The sequence below is a fragment of the Falco cherrug genome, chromosome 3 (genome assembly GCF_023634085.1).
Source record: "Falco cherrug isolate bFalChe1 chromosome 3, bFalChe1.pri, whole genome shotgun sequence".
Lineage (NCBI taxonomy): Eukaryota > Metazoa > Chordata > Aves > Falconiformes > Falconidae > Falco > Falco cherrug.
This window is the reverse complement of record NC_073699.1, coordinates 92,421,168-92,437,197: the sequence shown is the minus strand read 5'-3', so window position 1 is coordinate 92,437,197 and position 16,030 is coordinate 92,421,168.

Sequence of the window (16,030 nt, the reverse complement as noted above, 5' to 3'; positions counted from 1 at the left end):
AAGAAGAACTAGGATTCCTGAAACTTTTTCTTTTACTGTTGCCTGCTGATTCTTTTCTCTAAAGTTTCCACTCCCTGAAGGAAACACCAAGAACTCTCCAAGTCAGTCTCTGAAGGAAGAGGTCAAAAGAGAAGATGGCCAAAAGAAGAATGAGGGTAGATTCAGTAACTCAGCAGATGAGACTCACAGGAGGCATTGGGAAGAGCAAAAGAAGGACAAACATGGTATTTAGTCCAGCAGAGATGGGCAAATTCTTCTAGCAGCGATTAACTCCTCCTTGGTTCTATCCTTCAGCCTCAGAGGGAAATGTGATCAAAAGGCCATGCTCTCAGTGAGTAGAAAAGCATCTGTAGTAAGCAGCTGACACTAGTCTTCCCCAAGAGTGTCCTGTTTTCCTTCTCAGCCACCACTGCCCATCACCTTGGGACTAGCTGCCTCCCCAAGGAAGGCTGCAAGAGCAGTACAGAAGGGCATAAGGCATCTGAGCAGTTTCCACCTGCCCATAGTTCATTCTGGATCTAAGTACCCCCAGAATCCCCAGGCAGGAACCACACTCCAAGGGTGCAAAACAGAAAACAGATGCTCATACAAAACAGACCATCCCATCCAGGGGCATCTCAGGACATATTTATTAGTCAGGAGCATGCGCCACAGCAAATCATGGTTCTCCTTCTGTATGGAAAAGCCTTTGATGGTTGGCTAGTAACGGCTGAAAATGAGGCAAATCCATAGTCCAGACAGGCTTTAGATATGTCAAAAAGATCCGTGTGCTGGCAAACACACTATTCAGCTGGTTCATTTCCTGTACACTGTTTGAAACAGCCAGAGCCCTTTCTCACTATTTAGTCCTTTGAATGCAGAGTAAAATAAAAACAGAAGAAGAAACATGCAGCTAACAAAAGTCCCAAGCTCAGCACTTCAGGAGGGACTTGAGCACAGGGAGAACAGACGGCGGACCCCCCAGAGCTGGGAAAGCCCCCCCTTACAGCATATGTTCTGCATAGCCTGCTCTGTGGAGGTGGTAATAAATTCCTCTCTTGCCTGCACAGCTGTCATTCACAAAGTCAGTTTCTTCCACTAGAAAGAGGACCTCTTTCACACCCTTTCAGACACAGGCAGTAGATAGAAGCCTAGAAAAAACTCATCTGCCCCATGAAGTGCACATACTTTCATGTTCTTTTGGGTGGAGTCATGTCATTAAGGAAATGTAGCAAGCTCCTCCTCAGTCCGTATGCAAAGCCGGTCTGGTCCAGGACCCCGTGTTAGAAAGGGGAACAGAAAATTGGTGGACTTAAAAAAAGCATTAAAGAGTCTAGCATCCCTTGCTTGCCCATGGTGAAATGTCTCTGGAGTGTGTGATTTACATCCTAATGTCATTCATTGTTTTAGGATGATTGGTCATTGAACCCTATTTTGCCAGGGCATTTCCCAAGATACCCACTCGGCAGTCTAAGGACTGCCTACCAAATGCAGCATGAATTTCTTTTCCAAGCCTGTAGGTGAATGCTGCACACACATAAGGTATCTTTCAACATGTTCAGCCCATTTTACCAGCATCGCATGCTTCAGAAGATGCAAGAGATTTTGCAGCAGGCAAGTACGAGAGAACCTGCATCCACACCAGCCACTCTGAGGGTGAGGACTGCACTCAGCTTATTGAACCTAGCTCTTGGCCTCTCTGGCATGCTGTGCCAGTGGGTACCAGAGGCTGCTTAGGCAGTATTTAAAAGACTAGCTTCTTTCTGTACATTTTATCTGTGTTTCTTTTAACTTTAATGCCAAGACAGAAGCTCCTAATTCATGTTAATTAAGTTTTTATTAATTTTTAAGTGGTTTTACCACATCTGCACGTGTGCTTCCTGAGGCAGCTAACCACCATCTTCAGACATTCGGGCCCCTAGTGTCACATTGTGATTCCTTTAATCCCACCTCACAGGAAGTGAAACCTGCTTAGGCAATAGACCGCAGTTTTGTATAGCATAGACATTAAGGCCAGTTGTTAAAACTCCTTTTACAGAAAAAGTAGTCAAAAGAGGCATCAGAGGAAGAGTGATGTGACCTCTTGGAGATCTCTGTTTTAGAAGAACATGAATGTTAACCTCAGCTTGCACATTTCTCTCCGTTGGCTGTAAGAGTTCAGTTGATGGGCTCAGGTGAAGATGACTGCTCTGTAGTTGGGTGAGATGAACCCTGGCCAAGATGCCAGGTCCTGAACAGCAAATAATAGATGAGATTGCACTGTTGGTTTCTAGCATGATGCTGTATAGCCCCCATCACCCTCCATGTGCAGCTCTCAGCTGCGCAGGGAGCAATAGTTTCTATTAAGCTGCCTTCGATAAGCCCCAAGTCTTTTTCTAGAGCTCATTTCAAGTGCTCCCAGCCACATTAATATTTTGCCTTCCCCTCTAGTATATCCTATTTTGCATGTGCCACCAATTCAGCTCTATCTGCCATTGTATTGGTCCTTTGCCTGCTTTGCTCAAAGTCCTACTGACATGCCTCCCCCTTTGAAGTACCAGGTTTCGACTAACACGTGCATCTTCATTGATTCATTTTACTTCCTTACTCCTATTCCCCTTTCCAGGCTGCCAAAATATATGCTAAATGATACTAGACCTTGGCACTTCTCCATCAACCTTTTTTCAGGGACAAAATTATTCTTGTTTATTGCCTCCAATCTCCTAGCTAGCTTTTGGTTCATGGCTTCTCATCATGTGACAGCCTTATTTTCTTTAGCAAACACCTAAGGTCTTATCAAAGGCTTTTAATAGAAGGATGGTGGTTGCTGGAGTTCAGAAAATTTAATTTATTTTTTTTTTGGTACAGAAATCAGGTTGGAAATATTTAGATGAAATTCGAAGATTAGTTCCCAGGGTGTATGCAAAGCATTTCAAGCCTGTGAATAAACTTCCCTTCTTAGTTACACTAAGCAAACAAGCAAAAGCTTTATTAGTTTTGGTTGATTACTTGGGCAGAGTTAGTGTAAATGAAAGAAAAACCTACTTCAAAAGTTTTGAGAAGTTTACAGTCTGATCAGTTACTGTATTATAGATGTAAGTTGTTACTATTAATAAAAATTTTATTTATAAAATCACCTTGTCCAATGCACTTGGAACATTATATACTTGCAGATATCAGCATTTTATTTTTAAATATATCTATTGATAATAGGTGCTAACAGTGATCTGGAGAACCCAGTAGGAAGAGATGGGAATGAAAAAAAACACCTGCAAATATGAAGATGTCCTGGAAAATACAAAAAATATTTGGTATGAGATCTGTCGCTGAGCCTTTCCTTGCCATTATTCTCTGTACAGAGCAAAACAAAGGAGGCGGGTAGGAGGAAATGTGCAGGAAATGAAATAAGGGTGGTTGTAAGATGCCCCCCAGAAATGGTGAGCAACGCCCAGGGGACTGGGAAGCAGCTGGTCCTCCCGGCACTGGCCTGTTTGGCAAGCGAGCTGGTGTGTCACCAGCCCTATCCGGACCTGGGGCTGACAAACACTCCCGCCTAACACTGATTCCAACAGAAAGACAGGGAGCTGTGTTCTGCCTCTCCCAGCCCAAGCGCCAAGGTGCCAAGACTATGTGGAACTTGCCCAAAATTTGCAAGAGAAGAATGAAGCTTAAGTCATATTCACGCTTGCGGGCCTTCTTTTGTTATTTTAACCCAGTTATCAGAGCAATGTGTTCCTGTTGATTTTTAAATCCTATTTTGTTTTGAAAAGGCCAAACTGCATTGCTGGACTCATTGTCTGGTTACAGAGCTCCCGACTGGGGGGACTTCCAGCTGAGATCCGAGTCAAACCAGCTTGGCAAAACGAGTCACAGGGAGACACAGGGGTTTGAAGCCAGGGATTCCAGTCTGCAAGGCATGCAGAGGCATGCGGAGGGCAGCAGCCACACTGGCCATGGCGGTGTCATGCCTATATTAGATGGATATGGATTCTTCTCATAACTCGGTGCTGTGGCATGCAGATGTGACCAAGGCCATCACAGCTGACAGGGCTTTTCCCTTTTTCACTTGTGGTTCTACAGCCTGCAGACCCAAAATTGTCTGGGAACCTCGAAAGCATGGCCACCACTTGCTCCTGTGAGGCAGCACCTGGGGCATGTGCACCAATGTGCACCATGTCTGGAAAGCAGGGAAGCCCAGAGAGATGACTAGAGGAGGAGAGATCCTCACACAAAGTGAGCCTACAAAGAAAGGCTTCTGACCTATAGGATGGGGAAACACATATGGAGTCAGGGCTGGGAAACAGGTATGGATTCAGCTGCACAAAAAGGAGGTAAAAGACAAACGAGAGGTGGTTGGTGTCACTGATGAGGAAAGAGAGTGGAAAATCCAAAGACAGGAAAGCATAGACAAAGTGGGGGCTGGGACAGAGGGAAGCCAAGGAGGCTGAAAGGGGTGAATAAAGTGATGATGCTGGGAAGGCCTTTCTGAAGGAGAGAGGGAAGGTAGGATGGCTGGCCTGCAGGAAGGGGAGTCCTTCCCATTTGCTGCACTACAGGAGGGAGCAGCCATCAGTCTCTGAAAGCTCAATCCAGAAAAGGAAATGCAGAAATGCTGCAAAAGGAAAGGCAGGAGGTGATGGGGGAAAAGATAAATCTGCATGGGGATGAAAATGATCCTTACTTTATCCTGGATAGGCCATTTGCTGTTTATCCCCTCAGGCCTTTTATATTGCTTACTCCAAGATTTTTATAGGTAGCTAAAATGGTTACTGCAAGCGTATCAGATCCTTACTGAAGTTCACATGGTTTCTCTGCACGAAGGGGACATGGGGATCTCAGTATATGGTATCTCCTATAGAAAGCATTTTTAGCTACCACATGAAAATGCATTTAGCTGTCCCATGCATAAAATTTGCAGATTCCTTCAAAGATGAGATTTAGCTGTCCAAACTACCTCAGTATTCCTGTTTCCCTTCTACCTGTAGTCTGTCTGTAGAGATAAAGTCACTGCGAAAGAATATAGATTTGCTCCTTTAGAAAGGCCTTGTTTTTGTCTTATCAGTGAAATAAGTACATCCTGTGCACAGAGACTAAAAAAAAAATAATTAAAAAATCAAAGTTCCCTGGGACCTCACTATTGGGCTAGACTGCCGGAGCATTATAAAATGGCTTAAGTAAATAAATAACATTGCATTGTCCAAAAACTCCTTTCTTGGAAAGCTTTGTATCCAAGCTTTTTATGCAGTAAAGGTAACTTCTAACATCTTCCTGGTCCTTTAAAATGTAGTCTGTAACATTGCCCTAAAAAATGTGGGGAAAAGATACTCCAAAATTAGTCCAAATAAGGAAAATGTGAAGCATAATTTATTACAGCCATAAGTTCTCATGTAAATGCCAGCAACCAGTAGATTCTGGACTCAGTGATGGCAACTCTCCTAGTAGGAAAGACACAGTGTTTAGTTTGGGGCTGTAAAAATGTTCATCTGTACATTTGGACAGCCAGTACCCAAAATCTGCCTCCCAGCCATAGAAAGAGACACAGAAGCAACAGATCTCCATGAGGATTTAGTGTCACAGCAATAACCATGAACAGCACAAGCAGCAGCACAGCAGGGCAGTTGGAGCAGGACACCTCAGCTTTCATCTGGGAAACGCAAAACACCTTTGATATGGGAACTGTGTGCCACTTCAGCAAGACAAGCCATCTCTTGAGTCAGAAGCCTGTTGCCTAAAATTGGTGGTTGTTTGCCACCCATCACTGCCAGGGTCTTTGGAATCCAGAATATCCTGAGGCACCCAGTTTGGAGAGAGGGCTGGTTTGAAGTCAACTTGACTGCTCAGAGCGGAGCCTCAGGAGGAACAGCAGGGCGAAGGCAAGCAGGGTTTTGAAGCGAGGAGCCAGCTTCTGCCCTTGGGCTGACTCCTTGTTTGTTTTTCATTTGGTCAGGCCAACATTTTCCACCTGTACTCCCTCCAGCCCAGAGAAGCAGAGTCCTTGTGCCCACAGCCACTTGCATGCCTTTCTCCTTAGCTCTGCTCTGCATTTACCTCAGTCTGTTCCCTGGTGTGCCTGAAGCAGCCTTTGCCTCTGCAGCAGGGTAATTCAGATGCGAGGCAGGTTATTAATGACATAAAGCAACACCAAAGCAGTCCTCAGAGCTTGTACTGCATTCAGTTGTAATACAAACTGTCAAAAAGCCAACCTTGGCTGACTCATATACACATCTATCAAGGGAGGCCATGATTTTACAGTATTAAGAGCTGCTCATGGTTTTGCGAAGGCAAATACTTACAGGAGCGTCACAGGTAGAGATGCTTTTTATGTTTAAAAATAGTTTATTTACAGGATGACCGTATTCTCAAGGTGAAAAAACAGAGCACTGATCCGGTGGGAGCAGAGCTGCTGAACGTGGCTGGAGCAAGGAACAAGGATGCTATTCTAGTCCTTCCCATTTCTTGTCTCTTTGGCTTCAGGTTTCTTCTCTTTCTCCACCTCACACTCAGCCAAATCAGAACCCCTTCCCTCACACCTGCCCTCTGTTCCCTCTCTCTGCAAGCTCCGTACCCAGTTCCAACATTCTGACTTCCCAGCAGTGGTGGAAAGGGGCAAACGGTGGGGCTGGCCCACACACACACCACACAGTCCTTTCCCAAGGGTGATGCTGGTGGTGGCTCTGCCACTCCAGCTGGCCCAGCTCACACGTTGTGGCTAACCTGTTTTATAGGTGAGACAGCACCTCTGGGGCAATTGTCGTGGAGATACTTCCCAAGCACTTTGCATCAGCATGGCATAATCTCTCTGGGGCTGCTCAGCCAGCATTGGAGGATGTAGGCTGACCACACAGTATCATGCCATTGACTTTAAAGCCACATTCCTTGCTGATTACTGTTTTTTTTTTCCCAAAGCTGAATGTTTACAAGCAGTAAGTCTGTAATGCTCAGTCACTATTGCAGTTCCTTCCCCATACACTGAAAAGGATTGGGAATTTTTCAGCAGGTACCCTTTCCTACTAGTAGGTGCACAAGACCGTCAGGGAAAATGGAGCAGGCTGTCTTTTTATTTGGTGTAAGGATGCCCAAAACTAAACCAAAGATCCAGGGACGGTTAGGGACAAGAGACACTGTGAAGGTAGGTGATGTAGGAACACCCTTTGGAAGGTTCTCCTTGGGCTTGGATGGGGCTCAGATGACGTTTGGCACTCACTGAAAAAGGTCTTGTCTGAATCAGCCTATTACTCATGTCAACCATTTGTGCATCACGTCAGCCTCAGGCCCTGCTGGGCCCCCAGGGTCGTACAGGCAGAAAAGTTGCACCCTAGATCTTCCCATTGGAAAGCAAATGCAAAGGTGCAGCTTTAGGGAAGAGTTGGTCCCTGAACTCTAGAGGAATGATCAGGTACTTACAAAGATGTCTCGCCACTGTCTTTGCAGGATCAGCCTTTCCTATACATTTAAAAGCTATACACTTAGATGTGATACTCTAGAAAAGAAAGATGCTTTGTTTTAATGATTATTCTAATTTCCAACCATCATATTTTAAACCCAATCTCCTCAGAAAGTGAGGGCAGCCTGAGTTAAGGTATTAAACTTTTTCTTTCTTCTCCACTTCCCCTTTCTGCTCCTGTCTAGGGTGGCTCTGCCTGCTTCAGCCTTTCTTTTGATTTTTAAAAACACAGATGCAAGCAGATAATGAGGCCACAGGAGGAGAATCCTTCAGGATGTCTTGTTTGGTTTGGAAATATTTAAATGTCTGCTGCATTTCCTTTGAGCACAAGGCAGGAGTCTGTGAAAGGGCACTGCTCCTTCTGCTACCCACAGTACTGCTAGGGGTGGGAGAGCGTGCGTGCATGTAAGCATATGTGTGCATGTGTGCATGGGATAGTTTCTAATCTTTTCAGCATGGCACTTTTTCCTGGGATAATGTGAAACATTTCTCTAGGTCACATTTCCCTGAAGGAAAAGATTTTAACTCTAGTAATTCAGGTGAAGCTTGTCCTTTCCAAATAGCCTTTCAGTTTCACAAGATTGCAACAAACGCATAACTTTCTCAATAACGATGGTTTGAAGAGTGATTTTTTTTGTGTGTTTTGGATAGTTTTAGATATTACTGACCATTATGGATGATGGTTGGTTTTTTTAGATTAAAGGATCATAACCAAGATGAGAATTTTATTGTGCCATATATAAAGCGGTGAATGGCTGTTGGATGAATTACATGATGGATCTGAGGATCGGAGCCAATTAACTTTACTGTGAGGGTGGTACAAGGCTGTTGCCCAAAAGACCCTAACATAACAAGAGAAACCTTCCTCATTTCACTCCCTGAAGGGAAAACTTCATGTTACAGGCTGTTCTTAGCTTTCCACCAGCAAACACCTGGTGGCCTGGCTACCATGGACGGAGCCTGGGCAGAGGCAGAACACAGCTCTGATTAAAAGGCCGGGATCAGAAAAGGACACTTCATGGCAGACAAATATGCACAAAAGAACAATGGGTGATACCATAGACGAATAAATAAAACTAGTATCTGGGAGCTTTTCATAAGATATGAAAAGTCAGTCACATACAAGCCACACTTTTCCTGGCTTCACCCAAAGATAGCTGAGGCTTATAGAAAAGACAAATAATAAAGGGCTGCATACACAAATGCTCAAAGGAAGTGGCAGTATTCATGCTAGAAAGAGCTGTGCCATTGCAAGGCATGAAAGATCACTTGTTGGCTTCATTAATCAAGATTAGACCTTAGAGTTCAAATTTAGAATAAACATATCAATAGAGTGATAGATTAAAATTGCAATAAATAAATAAATAAGAGGAAATTACAGTCTGATCCAAGAAATCTAGTGAACATGAAAATATCCTGGCCATGGCAAATGATTGTGAAAATTTGAAGTGATTTGTTTGGATTTTCAGAAACCAAATTGTTTTGAAGAAGCATGAACTACAAATACTATTGCACACTGGCATTGCTCCACATATGCTATCCCAACATGTGCATTTAAGCCTCATCTTAACTATGCTTTTTCATGTGCACTTGAAAATAACTGTCCTTTACTGCCTACACCTTTGTATGTAATTTTAGTCATTGCACACTGACGTATCAATGGGTTTTATACCCATTGTAAAAAATTCTCAGCTTCCTTTTTTAGCTGACATAACAACAAGCTTTTCAAAACAAAGTAGTGGAAGGATGAAAATGTTTCAAATGTTTTAATTAAATTTCTAAGGAGACAATAAATGTGAGGAAATGTTTTTAATGTGACTTATTGTATCAGTGGAGACTGTAGTGCAAAGAGCATTTTTTTTCTATTTCAGTTCATTGTGCCAACAGTTCAGTGATGCAGCTATCCTGCTGTCAAAAACAGTAATACTAATACAAGTTTAAAGCAGGATACCATGAAATGCACAACCGTGAATGCATTCCAGGGTATTGTTTCTAGTAAATATGTGTCCTGGGCTTGTCTTGCGGGCAAGTCAAAGAGTGAGATAAATCCATCTACTGAGGATGGACATTAGATGTGATCACAGTGAACACACATACACACATGCAAGCATATACACAAACACACACACTCACACACACATATAAAAGTAAATATTTACTAAATGGATGTCTCAGAGTCAGCCCTGCTCTGTATGATGACATTATCCAAGTCTAGAAGCCACAGCTCAAAATAAAACAATCTATGAATACTTGACCTGGAAACAGTGAGAAGTTTTTCTGCAATTCACTGATCTTTTAATGTTTAACCCTTACCAGTTCCATTTCTGGCTTCTGGGTGAATGTCTGAGACAGAGTTTGAGTGGCAAAAGTGAGATATAATATAATTATGTATCTCCAAAAGATAACCACCTCAGGGAAGCCAGGCCAGATGAAGTAGGATGTGTTCTGAATAAGTGGAGAAACAACTCACAGAGCACATGCTGCCTGCAGAAGAGGAAAAAGAAAGAAAACCTTTGAAACGGCAAAGATTCTTACATTCAAATTGCCCCTTTCCAAGTCTGTAATTTCTCAGCTAGTTCAAAACAGAAAATGAGCGATTACTGTTACAACTGGCATACACTCTGCACTTTGGCTGCATTTAAGATACACAACATTTTCCAGAGAATCACGTCGGATAATTTGTCTTGTGTATTTTAAGCCTTTTTCTCATGTCCTGAAAGACGTAAGCAATAAAATACCTTCAGGAGTGCAGTGGCTGAAGAGAGGAGGCAGCATGGACCCAGTGTCAGAACATCTGGGTGCTTCTCCTGACTGTGCTGCCCATCTATCATGCCTCCAGATGGGTTGCCCACACCAATGCTCTCCAACTTGGCTGCCCGCTTCGGCACCTACTCAGCCTAGGCAGTGCAAATATTTGTTGTATCCATGTACCTTACCTACATTCTAAAGGGCACATCAGATAGACCAATATTTTCCTTACTCCAAAGTACATGGTATATTCTACAAATTCCTCGGAACTGCATTCCCCCTGACTGCTTCTATTATATCAAAAAACCTCAATCTTCTTTTAGATAACTCCTGATGTAATTTGTGTGATTACGCTTATAGAAGCAACCATGTATAAAACATGACACCATCTGGCCTTCTTATAACAGTGTTTTTATGCACTTGTCAGACTTCAAACATACACTCTGGTCTTACAGATTTCAACATCCTTCCACTCCATCATAAATTAATCACTTTTCTCAAGAGAATTTAAATTCAGGGTCACAGGTATTTAGTTCCTTGGCTCAAAGTTAGTTACTGCTATTAACACAGAAGAGGGAAGAAAATCTAAATTCTGCTTTGTGAAACAGAATCGCTAAAGCGTGGTTCCAGCCAGATGAATGATGGTAAAAGTAAATTTCTGGGTGTCACTGTCATTGTTCTCGCCATGAATTCTGATCCACTTACCAATAGATATCTTTTTGCCTATTGCTAATATGGCAAATTCAGACCTGTGCTGAAAAATCAGTTTCCCTGTTCAGGGAGTCATGAATCCTTAAGGTCAGAAAGGACCTCATAGGTGGTCAAGGGTCCAGATGAGGGAAGATGCTCTGTTAGACCTGTTACTTACAGACAAGGAAGAACGGGTTATGGATGTGGAAGTCAGGGGCAGCTTTGGCTGCAGTGAACATGAGAGGATGGAGTTCAGGATCCTGGAAGAAGGGAACAAAGCAAAAAGCTTCATCACAATCTTGGATTTCAGGACAGCAAACTGGCATAATCAGGGATCTGTTTGGAAGAAGCGCACAGGAGATGGTCCTGGAGAGAGGAGGAGTCCAGAGAGCTGTTTGGTTTTCAAGGATCGCCTCCTCCAAACTCAAGAATGGTCCATCCCAACAAGTCAGGAATCAAGCAAAGGCAGTCCAAGGCCTGTATGGATGAACAAGGAGCTCCTGAGTAAACACAAACATAAGAAGTAAGTGTAAAAGAGATGGATGAGGGGGACGGGTAACCCAGGAAGAACATAGAGACACAGTTCTAGTGTGCAGGGGTGGCCTCAGTAAAGCCAAAGCCCCTCTGAAGTTGAATTTGGTGAGGGATGTGAAGGACAACAGCAAGGACTTCTACAAGTATATGAGCAGCAAAAGATAGACTTGGGAAAATGTGAGCCCACTGCTGAGCAGGCCAGGGAAAGGCCAAGGCACTGAGTGCCGCCTTTGCCTCATTCTTTACCAGTATGGCTGGCCTTCAGCAAATGAAAGTCTGACGGGAAAGTCTGAAGTAAGGAAAAATTTATCCTCAGCAGAGGAGGATCCAGTTAGGCAATATTTAAGCAAACTGGATCCACATGAGTCCACGAGCCCTGATGGGATGTGCCTACAAGTGCTGAGGGATCTGCCAGACAGCATTGTGAGGCCACCGTTGATAAACTTTGAAAGGTCATAGCAGCTGAGGGAAGTTCCTCAGGACTGGAAAGAAATTAGTGTTACTGCTAGCTTCAGGAAGGACAGTAAGGATGATTTGGAAAACTACCTGCTAGTTAGCCTCACCTAGATCCCTAGAAACTTGATGAAGCAAATTATCCTGGAAATCATTTCCAAACTCATTAAAGACAAGAAGGTCATTGAGAATATTCACTGTGGATCTATGAAGGAGAAATCAAGCCTGGCTGACCTGATGGCCTTTTACAACAAAGTGTAACAGAGTGACTAGATCAATGGATGAGGGGAAAACAGTGGGGTTTGTTTATCTTGACTTTAGCAAGGCTTTTGGCATTGTTTCCTGTAACATCCCCATTGAGTAACTGATGAGGTATGGGATAGATAAGTGGACAGTGAGGTGGATTAAAAACCTGATGAACTGCTAGGCTCAAAGGGTTGTAATCAGCAGCACAAAGTCCATCTGGAGTCCAGTGACTAGTGGTGTGCCCCGGGGGTAAATACTGAGTCCAATACTGTTAAATGTCTTCATTAATAACCTTGACGATGGAAGACAGAGTGCACCCTCAGTAAGTCTGCAGATCATATGAAGCTGGGACTGGTGGCTGATATACCAGATGGGTGTGACACCAATTCAGAAGGACCTTGACAGGCTGGATAAACGGGCCAACAAGACCCTCATGAAGTTCAATAAAGTGATGTGCAGAGTCCTGCATGTGGAGAGGAATAACCCCATGCACCAGTAGAGACTGGGTGCCGATCAGCTGGAAATTGGCTTTGCAGAAAAGGATCCAGGGGATCCTGGTGGACCCCCAGTTGTGCATGACCCAGCAACGAACCCATGTGGCAAAGAAGGCCAGCAACATCCTGGATTGCACTAGTTACTGGCAGGTCAAGGGATATGCTCTATTCAACACTGGTAAGACACTGGGGAGTGCTGGGTCCAGATCTGGGCTCCCCAGTACCAGAGACACATGGACATACTGGAAGAGGTTCATCAGGAGGCCGCAGAGATGGTGAATGGACTGGAGCATCTCTCATATGAGGAAAAGCTGAGAGCACTGGGACTGTACACCCTAGAGCAAAGAAGGCTCAGGGGAATCTCATCAATCTATATCAATACCTGAAGGGAGGGAGTAAGGAAGATGGAGCCAGACCTGTCTCAGTGGTGCCCAGTGACAAGACAAGAGGAAATGGGCACAAACTGAAATACAGGAAATTCCATATAAACGTAAGAACTCCCCATTTTTTTACTGTGAAGGGTGGTCAGGCACTGGCACCGGCTGCCTAGAGAAGTAGTGGAGTCTCCACCCTCACAGATACTCAAAAACCAACAGGATGTGGCTCTGAGAAATTTGCTATAGCTGACCCTGCTTTTAACACAAAGGGTTGGGCTAGATGGTCTCCAGAGCTTTCTTCCAGCTTCAGCTGTTCGGTGATCCTGTGACCCCTGTGATCATTTTGTCTGATCTCTTGCACTACACAGGCTGCAGAATTTCTTCCATGGCTTCCTCATACACACAAGTCAGCAACGCTAACTGAACAGAGCATCACTTTTAGGCAGGTGCCTGGACTGGGGTGTGAGATTTCAACTGATGGTAAACCTGCTATACTTTTGATGAAGTTATTGCTCTGATAATTACCATTGTTATTAAGAAACCACCCTTCCCCTTTTGAATCATCACCTTCCACCATTAATAATTAACAGCTAATAATTGAAATTTTCCATGAATCAAATTAAGTCCTCATTTCTACTTGTGCAAAAATACTGCATTCACTGAATTCAGATCAAGTACAGCTGACTTCAACTTTCCAGATGCTTCTGAGTGGGACACATGACCAATTGAGGACAGCTGGCTTTTTCAGTCTGGGACAAGTTAATAAGGGGACAACAGAATGCCAGGCATGAAAGCCTATAGAGAGAATTGGATCAGCTGAGGAAGAAGGTACCATTTTAAACATGTTTTTCAAAGTAAACGTATCCTCTTAGTAATAAAATGACTACCCAGAGGCTGGCAAAGGTTGCCTGTTTGAGATGCACCCCAAGAGTGGCTGGCCGAAACTGCTCCCTCCCAGTTTCCCCTGCAAACCCTTCCTCCCACTCCTTTAATGCCCCCAAAAATTTCCTCCACTCAGTTATTGCAGATCTGGAGCCCCTTGCAGACAGTGAAATGCTGGCTAGATCCTGTGCTCAATAATGTACTTAAAGATTAGAAAATAACCGTATAGTTTGTGCAATTCACAAGCCATTTTACCTGCCTTCAGAGCTGTATATAGTTTCCCATTCATCAGAAAGAAGTGTACCTCTGCTGTTTGGAAGTAGGATGTTTCAACATATTTTTCTGACACAAAGGCACACACTAATCCACTGCTGAAATTATTATAACAGTTCATATTTTCACTTTTAATAGTGACTTTAAAACCAAGACTTCATACTTCTAGCACTCTGCCATCCTGGTTTGGCCGGTCTCTAATTCCTACTACAATACTAATTGTAGGTAATCATCATCATCAGTTTTCTTGAAATAAGCTCACACTGACCAAAGTAGTGAGGGAATGAAGTACATCATTTCTTTTGTAGCCCAATATCTCCATCTTATGGTCATAGTATGTATAAGTGCTAAGCTTTTCAGTATTCGTTTTACCATTACTTTTAATAGAGACTTCTGTCTAGCAAGTAAAGCACAGTTTCATATTTTATCTAAAACAGATGAAGGTGGTTTTTTTTCAAAACTTTTAGGATTTTGAACGGCATGCCACTGCTGATTCTTTTCCTGAGGGAATGAGTAGTATAAATTACTGGTGACTGATACAATCCCAGCCTATGCTCTTCAACATCAGGGCTACACCTCACAAGAAGACAGAAGCTACGTGGACAATACCTATCCATCTGTGTGCCAGCAAACCACGGGTTTTCACCACTGTGCTTTTTTTCCACAAAATTCCCAAGGGAAAATTAAGTCATGCAGTACTGACAGTATATTTTCATTACTGCTTGGAATCAAGGTTGCAGGGGACCAGGCAAAGTCAGAAACAGATACGTTGCTAAACTCTGATAGTGCGCAGTCTGTATGCCTTACAGCTGTCCCAGACTGGCTGCTCATGATCTACACAGCCTAGAAAGACCCAACTGAGCAGACAACAGCAGAGACCTGGAGGCAACAAGCCTGGCAGGAAACAGCTGCTGGTGGGGAGACATGATAGACAACAGCTCTGATTGCTCTTTCAGAAATGCGCTCCAGATGGTGATATGGCATGCTGTGGTTCACTGAGAGCAACTTTGTTTGTATGGGGCTAGAATATCAACTCCTGCCTCCACTGAAAAAAGGGGTATGAGTATGCTGAGGCCTCAAGATCTGGCAGGAGTAATGAAATCAGACTAGCATACTAGCCAGACTGTGTCCTGGGACACGTGCACTACACATCAAGCATACCTCTGCTAATGATGCAAGTGATAGTACACCTCTTCTGTCACACAATATCCCTGTTCTGGCACTGAATGGCAGCACCATCTGAGTTCCTGCAGAGAAGAAAAAAACCACCAGTGATATTGAGCCTCAAAATGTCAAGTGTTTTATTTACCCATCTATGCCAGTCTTGGCACAGAGAGGGTCAGAGAATGTGCAAGTAAATTATTCTTTCAGGAATGTCAAAGAAAACCAACTTCTGCCTCAAAGGTTTCCTTTAATCAGAGAACCAGGCAAGCAGCAAACTCTCCTTTGCTTACATTGTCTACCTTGGACTGCTGCCTCTTTGCATAATTCTGAACAGCAAAACTTACTTAACCACACAGCATCCTTTCCCAAGACCAAACATTTCCTCACACACTAGAGAAATTAACTCAAAGGTCTATATTTATTAATATCACCTGGCAAAATCTGCAACAACAGCACATTTTGGTGTGGGAAAACTGATAATTTTGAAAGATGTGTTAAGCATTTTTTGTCAGTCTTAATGCAGCCTAACGATAATGGCAAATAAACAGTAGCTCATCCAGCCTGTCTACCTACTGTAGCTCTTCTGTTTGGTCAAGTGAGAGTCTGTCACCAAGTATATTGCTGCCCTTAATAATTTAGGAGGGATGTGATGCTCCCATAATGCTCAGCTGTTGCGTTTTGAAAGAAGGTCTAAATTTTTTCCAAGGTGTTCTGGTTAAGTTTAATCCAAGCACTGTTGCAAAAGGAGCACTGAGGGATATCACATC